The following is a 24,865-nucleotide window of genomic DNA, read 5'->3' as shown; positions in this document are numbered from 1 at the left end:
GACAGCGTGGAGCCGCCACAGAGTGGGAGTCTCGACTGAGACACCGCGAAGGTACAGGGACCGGACCGGGTGTAACAGTTTACACTCCCATTACTAATTTGTTACCATCCCATATAAAAAGCGATGGGTTGCAAGAATGCAGACCGACCAGGAGAATCATGAACAACCCCTGTAAGATAATCATACTGTATGATGCGCCCCATATCACTTTCTTTGTTAAAGGAAATCTGTCATCCACGGGACCTATTAATATGGGCATACAGGTAATAGAAATCTTACACTAGTCCTAACTGTATTCCTCATATTAACGGTCTTGTTGTGGAGAAATGTTATATTCTGTCTTTATGTTAATGCTTTCTTCCAGGCTTTGGGCGTGTGGTGCCTGGAAGAATTCCTTGCCTCCTGTTTTCATTGAAATACTTACCTCCTCATATCAGCATTAGTTACGGCCCCGAAATCCTGCACCCTGCACTCCCCCAGAAATCCATACCTCATCTTCCCTTCTGTGGGCACTGCATTCAGGGATTTTCTGCGCAGGCGCCGGCAACTTCCACTGCAGTAACCTCCATTGTGTGCACCAATAAGGTGCTCTCCCCACTACCTCCCTGCATAGTCAATGCCATGTTTACATGGTTCCTAGCAATGACTGTGCAGGGAGGAAGTAGTGAGAGCACCTAATGGGCGTGCACGCCCGAAGTAACAGTGACTCAACACCTGCACAGAATATATCTGAATGCAGTGCACATAGAAAGGAGGATGAGGTATGTATTTCTGAGTGAGTGCATGGTGCATGGTGCAGAAGCAGGATTCCAGGGCCATAACTGATGCTGATGGGAGGGGGGTAGTATTGTAATGAGGACAGGTGGCAGAGATTTCTTCCAGGTACCGCACACCCTAGAGCCTGTAATAAATCATTAGCATAAAGACAGAATATAACATTTCTCCACAACAAGACCATTAATATGAGGTATACAGGTAGGACTAGTGTAACATTTCTATTACCTGTATGCCCATATTAATAGGTAATAAATGTCAGGAGTGACAGATTTCCTTTAACGAAGTTCACCATAAACAAATCTTGTGTTGCTTGTTGTCCCCCCCCCAAAAAAAAAGATACAAAAAATGTGGCATTTTTGCAGGTGGCCCATAAAAGTATTGCGCTGCAAGCATAACAACATTCATGTATGTATTTTTGGTGGGAAAATAACTGTTCAGCAAAATATTAAATATTCCTTTTATTTTGTTCTTGTTGTTTCAGGTCCATGCCCTCCACATGGATAGAGCAGCTGCTGGGTACAGTTACCGATCCCAACAGAATGAAACCTGGTTGGCAGTCGGTTGGGCACTGTAATCGGATTTTTAACCCCTTTACGACCTTAGATGTATTCATATGTCCAGGTCTCTTGGTACTTACTGACCATGGACATATGGATACGTCCAGGCGCACAGAGGCTGTGCATGCGCGATCGCTGTCAGGTGTTAGCTGATTCTGACAGCAGACACTTAGGTCTCAGTGTCAGGAGCAGTTTACGCACCACTCCCGGCACTTTAACCTCCTAAATGCTGCGATCGCAGCATTTAACGAGTAGGCAGAGGGAAGAAAGCACCTCTGCCCTTGGATCATAGACCCGTTGACGTCATCGTCCCAATTGTTGCCATGGTGACCTGATGTCGTCATGATGACATCCAAATCACCAGGCACTAGCAAGTTAGACCATGTGCAGTGCATGAAATAACTAACTTGTCTCTGCAGGGCTGACAGGCTATAAGGTATAGCAATGCCTAAAGAAAGTGAAAGTACCATAGTTGAACAAAGTAAAAAAGTGAAAATAAAAGTGAAAAAAAGTTGTAAAAATATTTTTTGAAAAATGACAAAATAATAAAAATATATATATTGTACCCATAAATAAATGTTATTATGAAAAAAAACAATAAAAGTACATATATTTGGTATCACCGCATCTGGAACAACTCGACCTATAAAACTGTGGTACTAGTTAGCCTCTTTAGTGAACAAAAAAAAAAGGCAAAAAAATGTGCTATATCATCATACCGCAGAGCAAATAGTGGAAAAAGACGCAATTAAAAAGACAAATGTTATTAAATTGTATCACTGAAACCGTTTTCTTGACCCGCCAAAACCAAGCCAGCATGAAGCTCCATCAGCCAAAAAATACAAAGGTTATAGCTTTCAGAATAAGGTGATGCAAAAATAATCATTTTTTTTCTATAAAATAGTTTTTTTATTGTGTAAAAGTGCCAAAACATAAAAAATATATAAACGTAGTATCGCTGTAATCATACTGACCCAAAGAATAAAGCTGCCTTATCATATTTACCATATGCAAAACTGCACAGAAAAAAACAAAAAACAATTCCTGAATTGTTGTTTTTTGTTTATTCTGCCTCCCACAAATCAGAACAGAAAGCAGAAAAATGACATGAGCCCCAAAATGGTACTAAAAGTGTAAGCTCGTCCTGCAAAAAGTAAACTCTCACATGTCTCTGTTGACCAAAATATGGAAAAATTATAGCTCTCAAAATATTGTGATCAAAAATTAGTTTTTGAAAAAAAAGCATCTTTTTGTGTGTGAGAGCAGCCAAACAAAGAAAACGATATAAATCTGGTATTGCTGTTATCACACCAACCCAAGAATAAAGTCATCTAGTCACTTCTACTGCACGAGAAACGGTGTAAAATATAAATAACACCTACTGTTGATTTGTTAATTCTGCCTTCCAAAGAAAGCAGTAAGGTTTGGCGCTCTGCGCTGAGTGCTTGCATTGGGGTTTCCGTGTAAATGCCTGAAATCTGTGATTCAGACGGAAGCTCAGGTGGAAGATTCCCTATAATGAGGCAGATGGAGGCACTGTGGACGCTGTCTGACCTGTGAGTCGGCAGTGTCAGTCTTTTTTTATTAAGCGTGCATAAAAGTGCTGTCAGCCACAGTTTTCTGCACTTCCGAAAAAAGGACAACGCTGAACAGAGGCCAGACAGAGTCTAGAGTAACTCTGCTGCTTCATTGTAGTGAATGGATCCCTCAGTGGTTTCACTTGAATTACGTGCCGCCATCTGTTAACGGAAATATTAAGGGCTTCCACGTTACTGGTAGTACAAAAGCTCTGGAAAAGTGAAATGGCCCTCGCCCCCCAAAAGAAATTCAGAAAATTCTGTGCTCCCAAATCCAAATGCCCTTCTCCCTTCTGGGCCCCACAGTGTACCTAAACCACAGTTGGTGTCCACAGTTGGCATTTCTGTAGCGACGAGAGCCCGCCTAATTTACAGGTGCGTTAACTAAGCACTGCAATGGCAGTTTGCAATTTTCACTCAGCAACATCCACTTGTGCTTGTTTCATTAAGTCAAAATAGTCACTACACCTATAGATAAGTTCCAAAAGCAGTATAATTTCTAAAATGGGGCCATTTGAGGGGGGATTCTGCTCTTCTAGCACTTAGGGGCTCAGTATATGGAGTCCGCAAACTATTATAGAAAATTCTGTTCTCCAGGATAGCTCTTGTATAACAGTTCTGCTTAGCCATACGGCGAAATTCGGGAGGGATGGATCTCTATTTGCCAATAGCACTCCATCTCTCCCAAGTCTCAACGTATGGGTAAGCAGTCCTGTATAGCCACATATGGGGTAATTCTACATTCAGCAGAAATTGTGAGACAAATTATGGTGCCATTTTTATCCACTTCCTAGTGTGAAAATGTAAAATCTAGGGCTAAAACAACATTTTGGTGGTAAAAATGTAATTATTTCTTAATTGCCCACTGGCACAAAATTTTGTGACTCACCTGTAATGATTACTGCACCCCTAATTGAATTCCTTGAGAGGTGTAATATGGTGCAATTTATCCTGTTACCCTTGTGAAAATGCAGAATTTGGGGCTAAAAACCATTTTTGTGGGGAAAATGTGATTTTTCTTATTTTCACAGCTCAAAGTTATAAACTTGTGAATCACCTGGGAGTTCAAGGTGCTCACCACACATCTAGATAGGATCCCTCAGGGGTCTAGTTTCCAAAATGCTGTCACTTTTGGGAGGATTCCACTAGTTAGGCACATCAGGGGCTCTCCAAACGCTACATGGTGTTCGCTAATTATTCCATCAAATTTTACATTAAAAAAGTCAAATGGCACTACTTCCCTTTTGATCCTTGTCGTGTGCCCAAACAGTGGTTTTCCCTCACATATAGGGCATCGGCATGCTCAGGAAAAATTGCACAACAAATTTTGTGGTCCATTTTTTCTTTTTACCCTTGTGTTAGGTCTCGAGTTCCCGCTTCTGCACAGGGGGAATCTCGAGCCATCTCCGCTGCGGTCTCCCATTCTTGTCCAGCCGCAGTGGAGTCTGCTCAGCAAGGACGACGGTCCCAGCGTCTTGCTCGGTCTCACTCTGTACAGAGAGTTACTGCTGCTTCTTCAGCCTCTGCCATTAAAGCCAGTGCTGGTCAGCAGCGAGCGGACTTCTCTGGGACTAAGTCCTTGTCTGCACACACTGAGCATGCCCAGGGCAGGATCTCCCGTTGGAGATCGAGGGTCATGTGCTCAGGCTCTGCAGCACGTTCCATTGGTCCTCTTGGCAGGTCTTGGAAGGGCAAAGTTTCTGTGGCCACTTCCTGTGCTGCAACTATATAAACTGCGCATGACCGCACGGCCATGCGCTAGTATTCTATTATGTGGTGTGTGTGTAGATGGATGTATGTCGAAGGATGAAAGCTCCTAAGTATCCCTCCCTAGAGTTGTTGTCTGCTCGCGGATGATGGTAGCTCTCTAGCGCCCGACTAACCATCTGCACGTTACACACTTCACAGCGTCCTTTTGCTGTGTCCGCCAGTACGGCGCCGTGCGCTTGTCTTGCGCTTTCCATACCCAAGTCTGGGTGGTTAGTGGCGTCCGTCAGTGCGGCATAGCACGCACTCTTGTGCTCATTTTATACTATAAGGTTCTTTATACACCTAGTTTCGGTGTTGTGCCAGCAAGGGTCTAATCGGACTTCAATCCCAGTTGGGATTTAGTTCGCTGACTACTTGCTCGCACTCTATGTGTGGTACCGCGGTCCTGTGACGCTAACAGGATCGCTTTCTTCACACTGGGTGAGGTTTAACCCACGTGTGTATACTTTTGAGTACCGCCATATAGTCAGCCATTTACTAGCAGCAGGTTTTACCTGCACAGTGGACCCCGGACTGCGAACGCATCCACATCATCTTTCTTGGTGCGTTCCGCCAGTCCTAACACCTTGTGGAAATAAAAAAAAAATGGGGTCTAAAGTAAAATTTTTGTGATTAAAAGTTAAATGTTAATTTTTTGCTTCCACATCCAAATATTCCTGTGAAGCACCTGAAGGGTGAATAAACTTCTTGAATGTGGTTTTGAGCACCTTTAGGGGTTCAGGCTTTAGAATGGTGTCGCTTTTGGATATTTTATGTCATATAGGCCCCTCAAAGTCACTTCAAATGTGATGTGGTCTCTAAAAAATGGTTTTGTAAATTTTGTTGGAAAAATGAGAAATCAGTGGTCAACTTTTAACCCTTATGACTGCCTAACAAAAAAAAAGATGTTTCACAAATTGTGCTGATGTAAAGTAGACATGTGGGAAATGTTATGTATTAACTATTTCATGTGATATAACTCTGATTTAAGAACCTAAAAAAATAAGTTTGAAAATTGCAAAATTTTCTAAACTTCCTCCCAGTTTTAATTTTTTCACAAATAAACGCATGTTATATTGAACAAATTTTACCACTATCATGAAATATAATATGTCACCAAAAATAGTCTCAGAATCAGTGGGATCCATTGAAGCGTTCCAGAGTTATTACCTCATAAAATGACAATGATCAGAATTGCAAAAATTGGCCTGGTCATTAACGTGCAAACAGCCTTGGGGGGGGGAGGTAAAGTATTCATCAGCAGGCCACACATCTCGTTTCATCCAAGCAATTACTGCTTTGTCAATAATTATAAGGGTCTAGACACATTCATTTGATTTGGACAATCATTTGTTTATGAGGATGCCAAAGTAAATGTTTGGACAGGAGTTTTACACATTTTAAATGGTGTTTATTTCTTTACAAATGTGGACATCCGAACACTGTGGAAGTCAGTGCGAGACCACTTCAAGAGGCAGATCCAGACTCCATGCATTGAAGGATAAAATTTTATTACCAGCTGCAGTTCGTCCTGCCCAGTAGGTGCCAGCGTCTGTAAATTATCAATGTTGCATACACAATTCGTACATTGTTTAATTTGCCTGTTAACATTTTTTCAGTTTTTCAGATATACAGTACATTGCAAAAATGAGTACACCCCTCACATTTTCATAAATATTTTATTACTAGATGGTGGCCCGATTCTAACACATCGGGTATTCTAGAATATGCATGTCCACGTAGTATATTGCCTAACCACGTAGTATATTGCCTAGCCACGTAGTATATTGCCCAGCCACGTAGTATATTGCCCAGCCACATAGTATATTGCCCAGCCATGTAGTATATTGCCCAGCCATGTAGTATATTGCCCAGCCACGTAGTATATTGCCCAGCCACATAGTATATTGCCAGCCACGTAGTATATTGCCCAGCCATGTAGTATATTGCCCAGTCACGTAGTATATTGCCCAGCCACGTAGTATATTGCCCAGCCACATAGTATATTGCCAGCCACGTAGTATATTGCCCAGCCACGTAGTATATTGCCCAGCCACATAGTATATTGCCCAGCCATGTAGTATATTGCCCAGCCATGTAGTATATTGCCCAGCCACGTAGTATATTGCCCAGCCACATAGTATATTGCCAGCCACGTAGTATATTGCCCAGCCATGTAGTATATTGCCCAGTCACGTAGTATATTGCCCAGCCACGTAGTATATTGCCCAGCCACATAGTATATTGCCAGCCACGTAGTATATTGCCCAGCCATGTAGTATATTGCCCAGCCACGTAGTATATTGCCTAGCCACGTAGTATATTGCCTAGCCACATAGTATATTGCCCAGTGACGTAGTATACAGCCCAGAGCCACGTAGTATATTGCCCAGCCACGTAGTATATTGCCCAGCCACGTAGTATATTGCCCAGCCACGTAGTATAATGCCCAGCCACATAGTCTATTGCCCAGCCACATAGTATATTGCCCAGCCACATAGTATATTGCCCAGTCATGTAGTATACTGCCCAGTCATGTAGTATATAGCACAGAGCCACGTAGTATACAGCACAGACACGTAGTGTACTGCCCAGTCACGTAGTATATTGCCCAGCCACATAGTATATTGCCCAGCCACATAGTATATTGCCCAGCCACGTAGTATATTGCCCAGCCACATAGTATATTAGTATATTGCCCAGCCACATAGTATATTGCCCAGCCACATAGTATATTGCCCAGCCACGTAGTATATAGCCCAGTCATGTAGTATATTGCCCAGTCACGTAGTATACTGCCGAGTCACGCAGTATGCACCATATCCCTGTCAAAAAAAGAATTAAAATAAAAAATAGTTACATACTCATCTTCCGGAGCCTCCCGATCGAAGCGGCCGGTTACCGATAGTCCTCGCGCACTCCGGTCCCAAGAGTGCATTGCGGTCTCGCAAGATGATGACGTAGCGGTCTTGCGAGACTGCTACGTCATCATCTCACGAGATTGCAGCATGGACCGGTTACCGGAACATCGCGAGCGGGAAAGGCCTGTTGTGGTCCTGAGGGACCGACTGACGGTGAGTATATAACGATTTTTTATTACTTTTAACATTAGATCTTTTTACTATTCATGCTGCATAGGCCGCATGAATAGTAAAAACTTGGTCACACAGGGTTAATAGCAGCATTAACCGAGTACGTTACACCGCGGTCAACGCTGCCATTAACCCTGTGTGAGCGCTGACCGGAGGGGAGTATGCGGACGACGGGCACTGACTGCGGGGACAAAGGAGCGGCCATTTTCTTCCGGACTGTGCCCATCGCTGATTGGTCGTGGCTGTTTTGCTACGACCAATCAGCGACTTGGATTTCCATGACAGACAGAGACCGCGACCAATGAATATCTGTGACAGACAGACAGACGGAAGTGACCCTTAGACAATTATATAGTAGATATCTTTTCATTGGACAACACTGAAGATATGACACTTTGATTCAATGTAAACTACTCAGTTTACAGCTTGTATAAAAGTGTAAATTTGGTGTGCCCTCTAAATAACTGAACACACAGCCATTAATGTCTAAACTACTGGCAACAAAAGTGAGTACACCCCTAAGTTGAAATGGCCAAAGGCAGCTTTGATGACTAGGTCTACTTTTGCTTTATCCAACTGGATAACATTGGTGAAGGCCCTCCAGGATCCCAAAGGTGCACTCCTTGAAGCAACGTGCCCAGCTGAGGAGGTTGTTTAATGCTCTTTTCCAGCATCTAATCTCCTACGTGAGTATGAGCCCCACAGCTTATACAAAAGTGGGAAAGCTTCATAACAGACAGGATGCGTGGACCTCAGAAGAGGCTTGGGAGGAGACAATCATCTGGTCTAACAGTACTTTGCGGCCAAATTCCGTTGCATTAGTGCCATGGACTCACCAGTTCTGCCATAGACACCAACTTCAATAGCTACAAACTTGTACATAGCAGCAGCCACCACCATCAGGACTACAGAGTAATACCTTGTAATTATAAAAATGTGCTCCTGATTGCAGTGGCAGATGCACACGTATGTGTTTACTGTCAACAGCAGTACCTACGCAGTTGGTGAAATTGGACACAGATTGAAAGCCTGCTGCCACCTGTAACTAAATCTGCAGGCTTGTACTGGGCATTACAACCAGTTGCAAATACTGCCAGATAATGTGATACGTTCTCCGAACCAATTGGGTTATTGTGATCTTTCCCAAATAGAATTGAATGTGTACCGATGCATAACTGTCCCTCGTGACCAAGAATCTGCAAAGACAATGTGGAAAGCAAATAATTAATTTCTAGCAAATATACGTCACACCACATAAAAGTAAACTGGAAAAACAAAAAACAGCAAATAACTAGTAGCTCATGATCTGGAGATATCCTTGGCACAGTTTCCACCAACTAGTCAAATAGTAAACTTCTCCATGTAACTTTGAGAAATAGATAATAAATCGTTAGGCAATGAGCAAAATATATGACACTATAACAAAATCTAATTAAAAAGGCACAAAAATACCTCCTCAGCTCATGATAGAAGTTCTAGATGCCCTCTCTAGGTGCAGAACCAATTGCTAGGGTGTACCCAATAACGCGCCTGAGTCTGTTTTCCTGTTCCTTTAAATAAGCCAATCACACCAAAGTGTAACAACGCCCAGGGTTCTAATTGTAAAAAAACAAATGTAAGAAAGATTAGACACACATACCTCAATCCAATGCTGTGCTAAGGCTACGTTCAGACCTAGCGTTGCGCGCCGCTGCGTCGGCGACGCAACGCACGACGCACACAAAAACGCGGCAAAACGCACGCAAAAACGCTGCGTTTTGCGACGCGTGCGTCGTTTTTTGCCGAAAATCGGACGCAAGAAAAATGCAACTTGTTGCGTTTTCTTGGTCCGACGCTAGCGGCAAAAAAGACGCAAGTGTTGCAAAACGCAACACACAAAAACGCATGCGTCCCCCATGTTAAACATAGGGGCGCATGACGCGTGCGTCGCCGCTGCGTCGCCCGACGCTAAGGCGACGCACACTAGCAGAACGCTAGTGTGAACATAGCCTAAAAGAGTCAAGAGCACAGACTGATGTCGCCACTGTACGCTGAAGTGCTTTATGGCTAGTGTTGAGCATTCCGATACCGCAAGTATCGGGTATCGGCCGATATTTGCGGTATCAGAATTCCGATAACGAGTTCCGATATTTTCAGTATATCGGATACCGGAATCGGAAGTTCCCATAATTCAAAGACCCAGAATTCAGCCAATGAGGAATGATTAGAAGTGTGGGCAGATCCTGTTCTGCATGGCAGGCATGCAACTACTGGCATGGCTGTGATTGGCTGCTGGAACGATGTCATGATGCACTATAAAAGTCGCCGCCGCCATTTTGGGTTCACTCTGCTGTGAATTCAGTTAGGGACAGGACGCTGTGTTCTGACTGAGGGCCAGTTTATGGAGATACCGATTTGCTTCATTGTGCTTTACCCAGGCTAATTTATCAACCGCTGTGTGAGAACCTTGTTTTTGCCTTGCAGCGCTGTTCACAGCTGTCTGCAAGGTCTCTGTGTGAGTGCAGCTCAGGCTGTTTTCTGTTCTACATCCACCGCTGGTTGTAGTCAGCTCAGCGTGCGTCACTGCCTCATACTGTTCAATTGACCTTTTTTGCATTAGTGCTGCCTGCAGCACATTTTGCCTGTTTTTCTCCTATTAGTGGGTGTCCATCCGTATCCTGCTAGATTGTGGAAAAACACTATATAGGATTACATAGAGGAGCTTTTTTGGCCTTGCAGCGCCGTTCATGGCTGTCTGCACGGTCTGTGTGTGAGTGCAGCTCACTCTGTAGTCTGTTCTGTCGCCACAGCCGGTGGTAGTCAGCTCAGGGTGCGTCACTGCCTCATACTGTTCCATTGTCCTTTTTTCAATTAGTGCTGCCTGTTGCACAATTTTTAAAATTTATCCTATTAGTGGGTTTCCATCCGTATCCTGCTAGATTGTGGAAAATCACTATATAGGATTACATAGAGGTGCTTTTTTTGACATTGCAGTGCCGTTCACGGCTGTCTGCACGGTATGTGTGTGAGTGCAGCTCACCCTGTAGTCTGTTGTGCAAAGAAAAACACAACGTTAATAAAGTTCACCAAGTACTCCACTTTACTGTTGTGTAGGCCACATTACCTCATATTAAAATCTAGCCCACACTTTAGAAAATTAGTGTTTCGTAACACCTGTTAGGAGCTGTTCAGGAATAAGCACACTAAGGTAACGTTCACACTAGCGTTCTGCTAGTGTGCGTCGGGTTAGCGTCGGGCGACGCAGCGGCGACGCACGCGTCATGCGCCCCTATATTTAACATGGGGGACGCATGCGTTTTTGTTTGTTGCGTTGTGCGACGCATGCGTATTTTTTGCCGCAAGCGTCGGACCAAGAAAACGCAACAAGTTGCATTTTTCTTGCGTCCGATTTTCGGCAAAATACGACGCATGCGTCGCAAAACGCAGCGTTTTGCCGTGTTTTTGCGTGCGTTGTGCGTTGCGTCGCCGACGCAGCGGCACACAACGCTAGTGTGAATGTAGCCTAAGCCCTTAGTACTTTTCTGCCTATGTTTATCAGTCTACCAAGCAGGGAGAGGACGTGGGGATTCTGTGCCTGCTGTGGCCACCGGTGACTCATCATCCCCCAGTTTCAGCAGGGAACAGTCCTTCATGGGCAGCTTTGTAGGAGATCGCCGTACCCTGCTGCTGTGGGAGGAACAAATTGAAGCCATTGTCGGATGGATGGCAGCTAACGCATTGACTTCAATTAGTGCCACATTCTCTCAGGCACAGAGCACTGGAGAGCACCCATCTGTCTCTTCACCACCTGCCAAATTGCCCAGGCAGTCAGAGAGCCCTGGAAAGGAGCCATCTCTACTTCTGTTCTCTGAATCTCTTGGCTTTGAAAGAGGGGGCCAGCCAAGCAGCTTTGGAGAAATGGAAGAAGAGGCAGTATGCAGTGATGCCCAACAGCTTTGTCTCTCTGACTCTGAAGAGGCGGGTGGGCCAGTGCCTCCGGTCACCACACCGCAGTACGCATCTGATGATGAGACTCAGGTGCCACTTTCTGGTGTGTACTGTTCTGCCGAGACTACCCAGGAGAAGCAGTTGGTGGAAGAGGGTAGTGTTAAATGATGAGGTCCTTGACCCATCATGGCGTGAGGTACAGGAAGGTGGTGGGAGCAGCTCTGAGGAAGAGATTCCCTGAACGGTCCAAAGATGGAGAGGGTGGGGGAAGACTGTGCTGCCTTTAGCCTCCACTTCGGCACCCATTAGGAGCATGCATCTTCCAAAAGCCAAAACTGGATCTCCCAAGACTTGCAGTGCCTGGTCCTTTTTTGGCACAGTTGCAGATGACATTTGCTTTGTCAAATGCAAGCTGTGTCATCAGAAAGTCAAAAGAGGGAAAAGTGTCAGCAACCTCAATACCACAAATATGTGGAAACATGTGCGGACCAAGCACGTGGTGGAGTTACAAAAACACACTGAAGACCTAGGCCAACCAACAGTGGCATCTACCACCTCTTCAGCTCGTGTTGTAGCCTCTTCCTCCAGCTCACACACAGCTATATACATAAAATGATTTTAAGCCTGGAAGGGCTTGTTTAAATTGCTTTTACCATTTGTTATTATTTATTCAGTTATCAGCGTGCTTAATAGATCATAGAGTGTGTTCATAAATACTTGATCATAAACACATGAGCATATTTTAATTTTATTTTTTATTTATTAATAAAAGTTTCAGTCGCTAAATCGGTTCACTCTGCACGTAAATTATTTTAGACTCAGTAGTATATTTTAAATCTTAAATACCAATTTTTTATTCAAGGTACTAATAAAGTAATCATAGTTTTAAAAAAAAAATTTTCTCTTCCCCTCTTAGAAATTTATTTTATTTTTTTTTCTGTAGCATTCCCACACATTTTCTGTAGCGGTCCCATACACACCCCCCTTTTTTATTGTTGTACTAGTGCACAACTGTGTTTATAATCTATATAGGTCATTTGTGATAGTAATATAATGTAGTACATGGCAAGTACGATCTGGCACACAAATTAACACTAAAATCAACGCTCATAGTCTATATAGGTTATTTGTGTTAGTAATATAATGCAGTACATGGTGGGTAAGATCCGGAACACAAATTAGCACTAAGATCAATCAGTATGCAGCTGCAGCCTTTCTCGGTCCATCACACTGGGGGTTAACAGATTAAGTACCTGGGTCGGCGATATCTGGCAATCGGTAGTGAAGGGGCGGTAACCCTGATGAAGAGGGACGGAGTCCCTCGAAACACGTTGGTTAGTTTTTTTTGCCCCAGCAAGGCTCCGTAGCCTTGTGATGTCACACGTTGCAGAGCACTGTCGGCCATTTTTTTCAGCCGCGCATCCAGGGATGCCACCGGCCGGGGCGCTTCTGGCTCTGCGCGCCTTCCAACTACTCCTGCCGCCTGGTTATTTGGAATCCTGTACTACAGCACCCACAGGTCATTACACCAGCTGGGACCGCATTCCACGACTCAGGCAAAGAGTAAGTGTTCATTAATTTCACTTATGACCGCTACTAGCAGCATTAGTTCCGGTACTAGTGGTTTGTTGGCACACTAGTTTTTCCAGGAGATAAAATCCCGAATTTAGTAATTTTAGCGTGGCACCTCATTTTTTGTTTTTTGATGATGTAGGCTGTCTCCCCAGGGATTTCCACAGACCCATCAGCCGGGGCTGCTATGGGTGCTACCTCCCCAACCACCCCCATTACCTCAGGAGCAGTGCTACTTATGGGCCAGTTACCTTCCTCAGTGGCACTGGTCAATGGCATGGCATCACCTTCCTCACGGTCCCCATGCACCTCCCCATTTTCTTGAGCACCGACGCTTGCTCCTGTTAGGGGTTCCTCAGCCATCCCACCGCGCAGAGTGACGTGGCTGAGCACTCCTGCACCTGTGACCAATATTTCACAATTCACACCATGACTGCCAACACTAGGTCACGGATCCCAGCGGTATGTCAGGGATCCCAGGGAGGATATGTTTATCGTCCCCACTACTCACACCAATTTGTCACGAACCGGGTTGTTTGGGTTGCCCCTGGTTCCTTCTGAAGGGGATTTATCTATATCCCATGTCCCAGTTCCAGTTTGGAACTTGCAGCTCTCTGGCGCCCCCTTACCCTCAGGTCCGGTTAGGTACTGCACCTAGGGTAATTAGTCGCCAGAAAGGCTGCCTGCTATGTACTGGCTATTGGGCACGATGCAGCGAGGGCGATATAACTACTCCCACTCAGGCAGGAACAATAATTATCAGCGCAGCCGGTCGCTACAACGATTCCCAATTGCACAGAACAAGTATCCTGCCACCAGCTCCGATTAAACGGGTCTGGAGCCAACCCAAATCAGTAGCGCAATTCACTTCAGAGGACGCACAGAGCAGAAGAGACAAGCTAGCAATTAAATATTTTACTCCATTAGGCAATAGGCAGTGTTTATAAAGTATAAAAAGATATTAGAAAGGAGATGATTCGTATATACATTACAGATTACAAAATAAAATAGCGATTAAAATAGGAGATTACACTCACGGTTTGCTTAAGTCATTGCGGACTAACCATGCTGGTTGAGGATCCAGACATCACAGTGCATAACAAAGACTCTTCAAGCTTTAAAGGTCCCAGGCAAGAATGAAAGGTGGGCTCAGTGCAGGAATCTATACCTCTGAGCTTGTGATATCACTAAATGGCTAGTTAATGATATGCACTGAGGCTCATAGATATTTATATTTTTCAAGGTCTGAGACAAAAGAAATTCCTGAATGAGAAGGGAGGGACAACAGGTGGCTTTACATGATTGGTCACTTGCAGTTTAAAGCCACACCTTGCTCACACACTAGCTTTAAGTTACCCAGTGTCTTGGCCATACAGCTTGTTTGTTGTATTCAGGGGGGAGAGAGAGAGAGAAAGAGAGGGGGGGGGGGGGAGAGTCAAAGCTGCCATGTGCTTTCAGGATCATGGTCACATGTGCAAAAATCCCTCTGCTATGGTATTTTACATTATCGTGACACTATGAAAATTGTACATTCACACTGAAGGCATCAAAACTATGAATTAACACATGTGGAATTATATACTTAACAAAAAAGTGTGAAAAAAACTGAAATTATGTCTTATATTCTAGGTTCTTTAAAGTAGCCACCTTTTGCTTTGATGACTGCTTTGCACACGATTGGTATTCTCTTGATGAGCTTCAAGAGGTAGTCACCGTGAATGGTCTTCCAACAATCTTGAAGGAGTTCCCAGAGATGCTTAGCACTTGTTGACCCTTTTGCCTTCACTCTGCGGTCCAGCTTACCCCAAACCATCTCGATTGGGTTCAGGTCTGGTGACTGTGGAGGCCAGGTCACCTGGTGCAGCACCCCATCACTCTCCTTCTTGGTCAAATAGCCCTTACACAGCCTGGAGGTGTGTTTGGGGTCATTGTTCTGTTGAATAATAAATGATGGTCCAACTAAACACAAATCGGATGGAATAGCATGCCGCTGCAAGATGCTGTGGTAGCCATGCTGGTTCAATATGCCTTCAATTTTGAATAAATCCCCAACAGTGTCACCAGCAGAGCACCCCCACACCATCACACCTCCTCCTCCATGCTTCACAGTGGGAACCAGGCATGTAGAGTCCATCCGTTCAACTTTTCTGCATCGCACAAAGACACGGTGGTTGGAACCAAAGATCTCAAATTTGGACTCATCAGACCAATGCACAGATTTCCACTGGTCTAAAGTCCATTCCTTGTGTTCTTTAGCCCAAACAAGTCTCTTCTGCTGGTTGCCTGTCCTTAGCAGTGGTTTGCTAGCAGCTATTTTACCATGAAGGCCTGCTGCACAAAGTCTCCTCTTGACAGTTGTTGTAGAGATGTGTCTGCGGCTAGAACTCTGTGTGGCATTGACCTGGTCTCTAATCTGAGCTGCTGTTAACCTGCGATTTCTGAGGCTGGTGACTCGGATAAACTTATCCTCAGAAGCAGAGGTCTTCATGTGAGCCAGTTTCTTTGTAGCGCTTGATGGTTTTTGCCACTGCAGTTGGGGACACTTTCAAAGTTTTTCCAATTTTTCAGACTGACTGACCTTCATTTTTAAAGTAATGATGGTCACTCGTTTTTCTTTACTTAGCTGCTTTTTTCTTGCCATAATACAAATTCTAACAGTCTATTCAGTAGGACTATTAGCTATGTATCCACCAGACTTCTGCACAACACAACTGATGGTCCCAACCCCATTTATAAGGCAAGAAATCCCACTTATTAAACACCTGTGAAGCGAAAACCATTCCCGGTGACTACCTCTTGAAGCTCTTCAAGAGAATGCCAAGAGTGTGCAAAGCAGTCATCAAAGCAAAAGGTAGCTACTTCGAAGAACCTAGAATATAAGACATATTTTCAGTTGTTTCACACTTTTTTTAAGCATATAATACCACATGTGTTAATTCATAGTTTTGATGCCTTCAGTGTGAATGTACAATTTTCATAGTCATGAAAATACAGAAAAATCTTTAAAGAGAACCTGTCACCCACCGGCATCAGGGGCCTATCTACAGCATTCTGTAATGATGTAGATAAGCCCCCGATGTATCCTAAAAGATGAGAAAAAGAGGTTAGATTATACTCACCTGGTTGGGTGGTCCGATCCGGTGGGCGTCGCAGTCCGGGGCCTCCCATCGTCATAGGATGACGTCCTCTTCTGGTCTTCACGCTGCGGTTCCGGTGCAGGCGTACTTTGTCTGCCCTGTTGAAGGCAGAGCAAAGTACTACAGTGTGCAGACGTCGGGAAAGGTCAGAGAGGCCCAGCGCCTGTGCACTGCAGTACTTTGCTCTGCCCTCAACAGAGCAGACAAAGTACGCCTGTGTTACGATGGCACATACTTACCTGTCTTCTTCTGTCCTGTGCCGCTCTGCTTCTCCCTTTTCTAGGTCGCAGCGTTCAGTTCTTTCGCGCATGCAGTCGCGTTTCCTGCACCACACAGCCTCCTGGGAGGTCGCGACCCGATGGCTCCGCCCCAACATGGTGGCGCCCATCGGGTATTTCTTCCCGGTGTCTTCCCAGGTAGGACGCCTTTGCTTTGTAGGTGTCTCTGTACTTCTCGTCAGCGTACCTATGTCCTAGGCTCCCCGATCTCAGTACTTTTCTCTCCACCATGCCTGCCCTGCGTTCTTGCCTTGTCTGCCCTGTCTCTCCGCCGTGCCTGCCCTGCGTACTTGCCTTGTCAGCCCTGTGTCTCTGTTGTGCCTGCCCTGCGTTCCTGCTTTGTCTGCCCTGTCTCTCTGCCGTGCCTGCCCTGCGTACTTGTCTCATCAGCCCTGTGTCTCCACCGTGCCTGCCCTGCGTTCCTGCCTTGTCAGCCCAGTGTCTCTGCTGTTCCTTCTCCGTGTTCCAGTCTTGCCCACTCTGTGTCTCCGCTGTGTCTGTCCTCTTTTGTTTTAGTAGCCGTCCCTTTGGCTCCAGCTGTTGTGTCTCCATCCCTCTTGGGCCTGCTCCTAACGCTCCCTGTATAGGGGGTGGTTCCATCTGGTCCGCTCATCCTCGGGGGCTCTAGAGTCACAACCCAGAGGGTCCACTCTCGGGTTCTTCTCCAAATCCTTACAGCCTGCATCGGAGCAGCAACGTGAAGACAAGAAAAGGTCATTCTCTGATGAAGATGGGACGTGCCGAACCGGACCGCGACACCCATCGGACCGGGACCACCCCTCGATGAGTATAATCTAACCTCTTTTTCTTATCTTTTAGGATACATCGGGGGGCTTATCTACAGCATTACAGAATGCTGTAGATAAGCCCCTGATGCTGGTGGGCTTAGCTCTCGATTTTGGGGGTGACAGGTTCCCTTTAAATTAGATGGTGTGTCCAAACTTTTGGTCTGTACTTTATGGATTTTCAAGGAGTTTTGTTTTAGCAGAAACTCTCCAAAGCAATGGTTCTCATGTGGAGGCAAAAAAAATATAGGGCCTAAGTCATCAAGGCGTTTTTTGCTAGAATACTGATGTAAAACAAATCCTCATGCGTTAGAAGGTCAGTTATAGAACTGTACAATCCCTTCAGCTACTCAACTAGATAACACGGGGCGAGTATCTTGCAGCAAAAATAGATGGAAAAGTAATGATGAGTTACTGAGTTATGATCATATGTATACATATTAATCCAGTTGACCTAAAGCTCATACAAGCTTGGTCACATTCCGTAGAATAATCATCACAACAAAGGCCACGCAAGAAAAAATTATTACACGTGGCTCATGGAGTGCATTCCATGAGCCACGTGTAATAATTTTTTCTTGCGTGGCCTTTGTTGTGATGAGTTATGATCATGTAGTAAAGCTTCCTTCACATGTCAGTATCTCCAGTACGTGTGGTGACACCTTCCACACGTACCAGAAATACTTACACCCGTAGATCCATTATAGTCTATTGGTTTGTACATGCACATGTGTTCCCAGGTGCTGGGTGCTGAATGCTTCTCTCATCATTGTCGGAATCAGCGACACCAGGGGACCCTGATGAGAGTTGGAGTCTGCGCCCGCTGTGTGTATAGTTTATATTAAATAATTAAATTAAAAAAAGGTGTGGGTTTCCCCTAATTTTCCTATTCAGCTGGGAGAAAGCCGACGGCTGGTGGCTGAAGTTATTATGCTGGGAAGGGGCCAATAACCATAAAGGTTCCCAGGCTATTAATATCAGCTTACAGCTGTTTTCTTAGCCTTTACTGGTTATGAGGCCAGACCCTCCCCAAAAAATGACGTAGGGGCCCCTATATTTACTAACCAGCAAAGGCTAAAGAGACAGCTGCAGGATGATATTAATAACCTAGGAAGGGGCTGTGGACATTGGCCCCCACCCAGACTAAGAACATCAACCCTCAGGCGTTCCAAAAATGGCATATCCATTAGATGCGCCAATTCTGGCACTTAGCCTCTGCTATTTTCACTTGCCCTGATGCAGTGCCAAGTGGGGTAATTGTTGTGGGCAGCAGCTGTTTTATGGCTGCTGACATCAAGCTCAAGTCATCATAGTCAAACGTAATAAAGACAAACACAGAGTAAAGTCCTTTAATTAAAGTAAAGTCAGTGGAGAGAAAACTAGGAGAGAAGAAGTGCAATAGGGTCTTATCCGATGGTACAGATAAATAAGAGATGTTAATTAAAATAAACACCCCCCAGCCCTCTTTTACCCTTTTATTCACGAAAAAATTAAAAAGCAAATTTATACTCACCTTTCCGACAATAGTCCATTAATGCCCCCCATGCCCTACAACAACCGTGTGGTTTGGAGAGCAGATACTTCAGTGATTGAACCTTTCAGCATGCCAACGAGAACACACCGATCTGAGCATGAGAAGCACTTCCTGTGACCAGCGATAACATTTCTGACATCAACGCCAGTCACACGCTGCCTCTTTCTCACGCTTAGCCCAGTGTGTTCGGGCTAGTGTGGTGAGAGGTCACATTGATATTATTAAAATTAATATGACGCCTCTCCATTACTAACCCATGGGCTTGATATCATTGGACAATGCAAAGTTGACATCAACCCCACAAATATGAACCCCACTACCACCGCAATAGGACAAGTGGGAAGAGCTGGGCAAAGTGCCAGAATTGGTGCACCTCATAAATGCGCCTTTTCTGAGGTGGCTGCGGGCTTCTATTTTTTGGTGGGGGTGCAATATCCATGGCAACCTTAACAGCCTGAGAATACCATCCCCCAGCTGTCTGCTTTAGCTTGGCTGGTTGTCAAAAATGGTTGGGACCTAACGCAGTTTTTTAAAAAATTATTTACTTCAATTAATTAAAAAATACGGCGAGAGGACCCCTCTATTATTGATACTTTGCTGAAGCTGACAGCTGAGCGTTGCAGCCCGCAGCTGTCAGTTTTGCCTGGCTGGTCATCAAAAATACAGGGGAACCCCATGTAATTTTTTAACATTTATTTATAGTGCAGGCGGCAGCTGACGAATAAACCAATCAGCCGCCCCTGCTCTCGCTGTTAACAATTGAATACGACTTTCAACATTGTCCCCTGCTAGCGCTGATCACAGTGCAAGCAGGGGACAGTGATGTAAGCTGTCTTCAATGTAGCACCCGGCGCCGGGGAACAACACGAGCAGTACCGCTGTTTCCCAGGCGCCGGTAAGTGTCACACTGATGACATGTGTGCGTGACATTTTGCAGCCCGTGCTGCTACCGGAAACACTGACATCTGAAAGAGCACATAGTTAACTTGATAATTTACTGAACTTTAGCTGACTTTTCAGATTTTTAGGGAAAAAGCTCGGGAATTCGAACACAAATACGAATTTGCAATGTTTGTGCCGAATTTGAGATTCGTGAATGTTTTCCAAACAAGTTAGCGCATATTTACTAATGAGTGCACTCTGAACAGGGGTGTTTTTTTTACTTGCAACTTTAAGACATTTAATCCCATTGAGGGAGTGCAGATGTTTTTCATACTAGTTTTTCAAACTTTTTTATACAGCACAGAGTTTTATGACTTTTTGGCATTTTCACACCAGTTTTGGCCATCTTCACATGCGCCAAAACCTAAATTCATCGAAAGCTGTCACGTAACTTACACCAGAAATGTTTCTTTGGTGACTAACTGGAGTGACACTTCTGGCAACGCGCACAAAGGTGCACGCCAATGATAAGATACACTCAATTTGTTAAGTGCCATGTGCCTCTTAATGAATTAGGTGCATCTTACTACACCCATTATTAAGACTAGTGTAGGAAACACCAGTCTTTATAACTTGGCTCTTTAATCTATTCCTCTGAGACCACGTTCAGACGTTCAGTATTTGGTCAGTAATATACATCAGTATTAGTAAGCGAATACCGGAAGTTTAACAATCAGAGGCAGAGGCGTAGCTAGGGTTTTGGTTCGGGGGGGGGACCAAGCTTCTGAGTGGGCCCCTAACCAGGTAACCTTGATTACAATTCGGTGATGGACCCTAATAGTGGAGGTGAACCTCAGCAGATGACCGCGCTATTACTGAAGATAACCTCTATATAAAGACCAACATTGATATTACCGCCATATGGTCAGTTGGAGATACCAGTCCTACAGAACATGTAAGAGATCACAGCACAGTTACAGATAATGACTTACCGCTGATGTTCTCTGATGGAATCATTACTTTTCCCGTCTTTTCATCTTGCCCAGACCAACATGACAACTTCTTCCAGCCACGACTCGGCTGCAGAGATTACAACAAAGACACGTTTCACTTCTCACATTCCAGCCCCATCACCATTTATTCCCAACCTGCACAAACTCCTCATCCTGCTGATACCCCAATACTGAGCCGCTGCTGCCGTATGTGTCCCTATTACTGCCCCTGATACCCCAATACTGAGCCGCTGCTGCTGTATGTGTCCCTATTACTGCATCTGATACCCCAATACTGAGCCGGTGCTGCCATATGTGTCCCTATTACTGCCCCTGATACCCCAATACTGAGCCACTGCTGCCGTATGTGTCCCTATTACTGCCCCTGTTACCCGACGACTGAGCCACTGCTGCCGTATGTGTCCCTATTACTGCACCTGATACCACAATACTGAGCCGTTACTGCCGTATGTGACCTTATTACTGCACCTGCTGTGTAAATTCTAAAGCACCCCTCTATAATATAGTAATGCCGGGTGCAAGTGCCCTAGAAAACAGTGCCCATATTTTGCCCCCTAGAAAGTAATATTGCCCTGTGTGCCCCTTTGATAGTCACAGTAACCCGAGTTCCTCTATAACAATAAGTGCCCACTTTACATTTAATAATAATAATAATAATTATTATTTATTTATATAGCACCATTAATTCCATGGTGCTGTACATGAGAAAGGGTTACATACAGGGTTATAGATATCGTTTACAGTAAACAGGTTTACAGTGACAGACTGGTACAGAGGGGAGAGGACCCTGTCCTTGTGGACTTACATTCTATGGGATAGTGGGGAAGAGACAGAAGGTAGGGGTGAGGCAGCAGCTCTGTCGGCGGTGAGACGGCAGCTCTGTTGGCGGCTCGGCGGCGGCGGCTCTAGCGGCGGTCAGGCTGAGGCGGCGGTGGAGAGGCATCGGCTCTGTTGGCGGTGAGGCGGCGGCTCTGGTGGCGGTGAAGCTGAGGAGGCGGCGGAGAGGCGGCGGCTCTGGCGGTGGTGAGGCAGTGGTGAGGCGGCGGCACTGGCGGCGGTGAGGCAGTGGCTCTGTTGGCGGTGAGGCGGCGGCGGTGAGGCGGCAAGGCGGCGGCTCTGGCGGCGGTGAGGCTGAGGCGGCGGCGGAGAGGCAGCGGCAGTGAGGCGGCGGCTCTGGCGGCGGTGAGGCGGCAGCTCTGGCAGCGGTGAGGCGGCAGCTCTGTTGGCGGCTCTGGCGGCGGCTCTGGCGGTGGTGAGGCTGAGGCGGCGGCGGTGAGGCGGCGCCTCTGTTGGAGGTGAGGTGGCGGCGGTGAGGCTGAGGAGGTGGCGGAGAGGCGGCGGCTCTGGCGGCGGTGAGGCGGCGGCTTGGTTATTGTAGGCTGTAGGCTTTCCTGAAGAGATGGGTTTTCAGGTTCCGTCTGAAGGATCTGAGGGTGGTGGATAATCGGACGTGTTGAGGCATGGAATTCCAGAGGATGGAGTATGTTTGGGAGAAATCTTGGAGGCGGTTGTGTGAGGAACGAATAAGTTTGGAGGAGAGTAGGAGGTCTTGGAAGGATCGAAGATTACGTAAGGGAAGATATTTGGAGATTAGTTCAGAGATATAGGGAGGCAGGGCCGGCGTCAGCACCCGGCGTACCCGGGCAAGTGCCGGGGCCCTGGTGAGACAGGGGGGCCATTCAGGGCCGGCGTTAGTGGCAGGCTGCCCGCATGCAGCCCCTGGGGCAGGCATCTGCGATCCGAGGTGCACGATAGAAGAGAGGAGGCAGCACGGAGCTCTGGGACTTTTGCAGCTGCTGGAGAGCCGCCCACAATCCGTAGCCATGGATACGCAGAGCAGAGTGACTTCCGACCATCCAGTGCCCGGAGAATGAGCCAAGTGTCGCCAAGCAGGAAGTGTGCAGCACCTGCCACCTGGAACAAAGGATTGCGGGGGGATGCAGATCCTGGCTGGGAGGACAAGGTATGGGCTCTTATATACTGGTTGGGCTGTGTTATATATGACGTGGGCTGCTATATGCTATGTGGGATGCTATATACTACGTTGGCTGCTATATACTACCTGGGCTGCGCTGCTATATACTACGTGGGCTGGGCTGCTATATATCTTACATGGGCTGTGCTATAAGCTACGTGGGCTGCTATATGCTATGTGGGCTGCTATATACTACGTTGGCTGCTATATACTACATGGGCTGCACTGCTATATACTATGTGGGCAGGGCTGCTATATACAACGTGGGCTGCTATATACTACGTGGGCTGTGCTATATACTATGTGGGCTGTGCTATATACTACGTGGGCTGCTATATGCTACGTGGGCTGCTATATGCTACGTCGGCTGCTCTATACTACGTTGGCTGCTATATACTACATGGGCTGCTATATACTACGTGGGCTGGGTTGCTATATACTACATGGGCTGCTATATACTATGTGGGCTGCTATATACTACATGGGCTGCTATATACTACGTGGGCTGCTATATACTGTACTACATAGGCTGCTATATACTACGTTGGCTGCTAAATACTATATGGGCTGCGCTGCTATATACTACATGGGCTGGGCTGCTATATACTACGTGGGCTGCTATATACTACGTGGGCTGCTATATACTATGTGGGCTGTGTTATATACTACGTGGGCAGTGTTATATACTATGTTGGCAGTGTTATATACTACACAGGCAGTGCTGCATACTACTGTGTGGGCTGTGCTATATAGTACTGTGTGGGCTGTGCTATATACTATGGTGTGGGCTGTGCTATATACTACTGTGTGGGCTGTGCTATATACTAATGTGTGGGCTGTGCTATATACTACTGTGTGGGCTGTGCTGTATACTACTGTGTTGGCAGTGCTGTATACTACTATGTGGGCTGTGCTGTATACTACATGGCTGTTCTATAAACTACGTGGGCCGTGTTATATACTATGTGGCTGTGCTATATACTATATGGGCTGTTATATGATACGTGGGCTGTGCTATATACTACGTGGCTGTGTTATATGCTACGTGGGCTGTTATATACTACATGACTGTGTTATATGCTACGTGGCTGTGCTATATACTATGTAGGCTGTGTTATATACTACATGGCTGTGTTTATATGCGATCATGAATCGTGGTATGTATTAAAGGGGGGGCCCACTGAGAATCTTTCGCCCGGGGCCCTCAAAAACCTGGAGCCGGCCCTGTAGGGAGGGGACAGGTTGTGAATGGCTTTGTAGATCAGTGTTGGTAGTTTGAACTGGATTCGTTGGGGAATTAGGAGCCAGTGGAGGGATTTGCAGAAGGGAGAAGCAGGGGAGTAGCGAGGAGAGAGGTGGACTAGCCGGGCAGCATTTTTTTCCCTGCATTTTTTTTACAGTGTTCATTGAAAGGGTTTACTAGTGTAACAGTTTCATAGATCATGTCGTTCCGGATGCATAATACCAAATATGTCTATTTTTTTACATAAATATACATATTTATTGGTGTAATATTTTCCTTTTTTTTGTGTTTTTTAAAAAAGTTTTAAAAACATTTTTAACTTTTTTTTTACTTAGCCCTTGTATTGGACTTCAACTTTTTTCTATTTACTCTTAGGGCAGAGACACACTGCCATATTTCTCGTGTGAGAATTGCTTAGTAAAACTTGGACTGGCTGTCGGCTCTCCTGACCTGAACTTGACAGCTGCATAGTAATCCATCATGCTGTCATGCTCGGGTCAGGAGAGATGACGGCCAGTCCGTGCAGTGCGATGTGATTATCACACGAGAAATACGGCAGTGTTTTATATTAATTTGTGTTATAGTTATACAGTGTTATATTAATTTGTTTGTCCCCTTCCCTATCCTCCTCCCCTCATCTTGCACCTCTGTCTCCAGTAGCTCACACCACTAGTGCGCTTAGTATAAACACCTAACATTCCAACTTTTCAGGAACAAGTTTGACCCCCTCTTTTTACACATGACAACATTTATTTATAAAAATGCTA

This window comes from Ranitomeya imitator, chromosome 6 (genome assembly GCF_032444005.1).
Source record: "Ranitomeya imitator isolate aRanImi1 chromosome 6, aRanImi1.pri, whole genome shotgun sequence".
Classification (NCBI taxonomy): domain Eukaryota; kingdom Metazoa; phylum Chordata; class Amphibia; order Anura; family Dendrobatidae; genus Ranitomeya; species Ranitomeya imitator.
Note: the sequence above shows the minus strand (reverse complement) of the source record.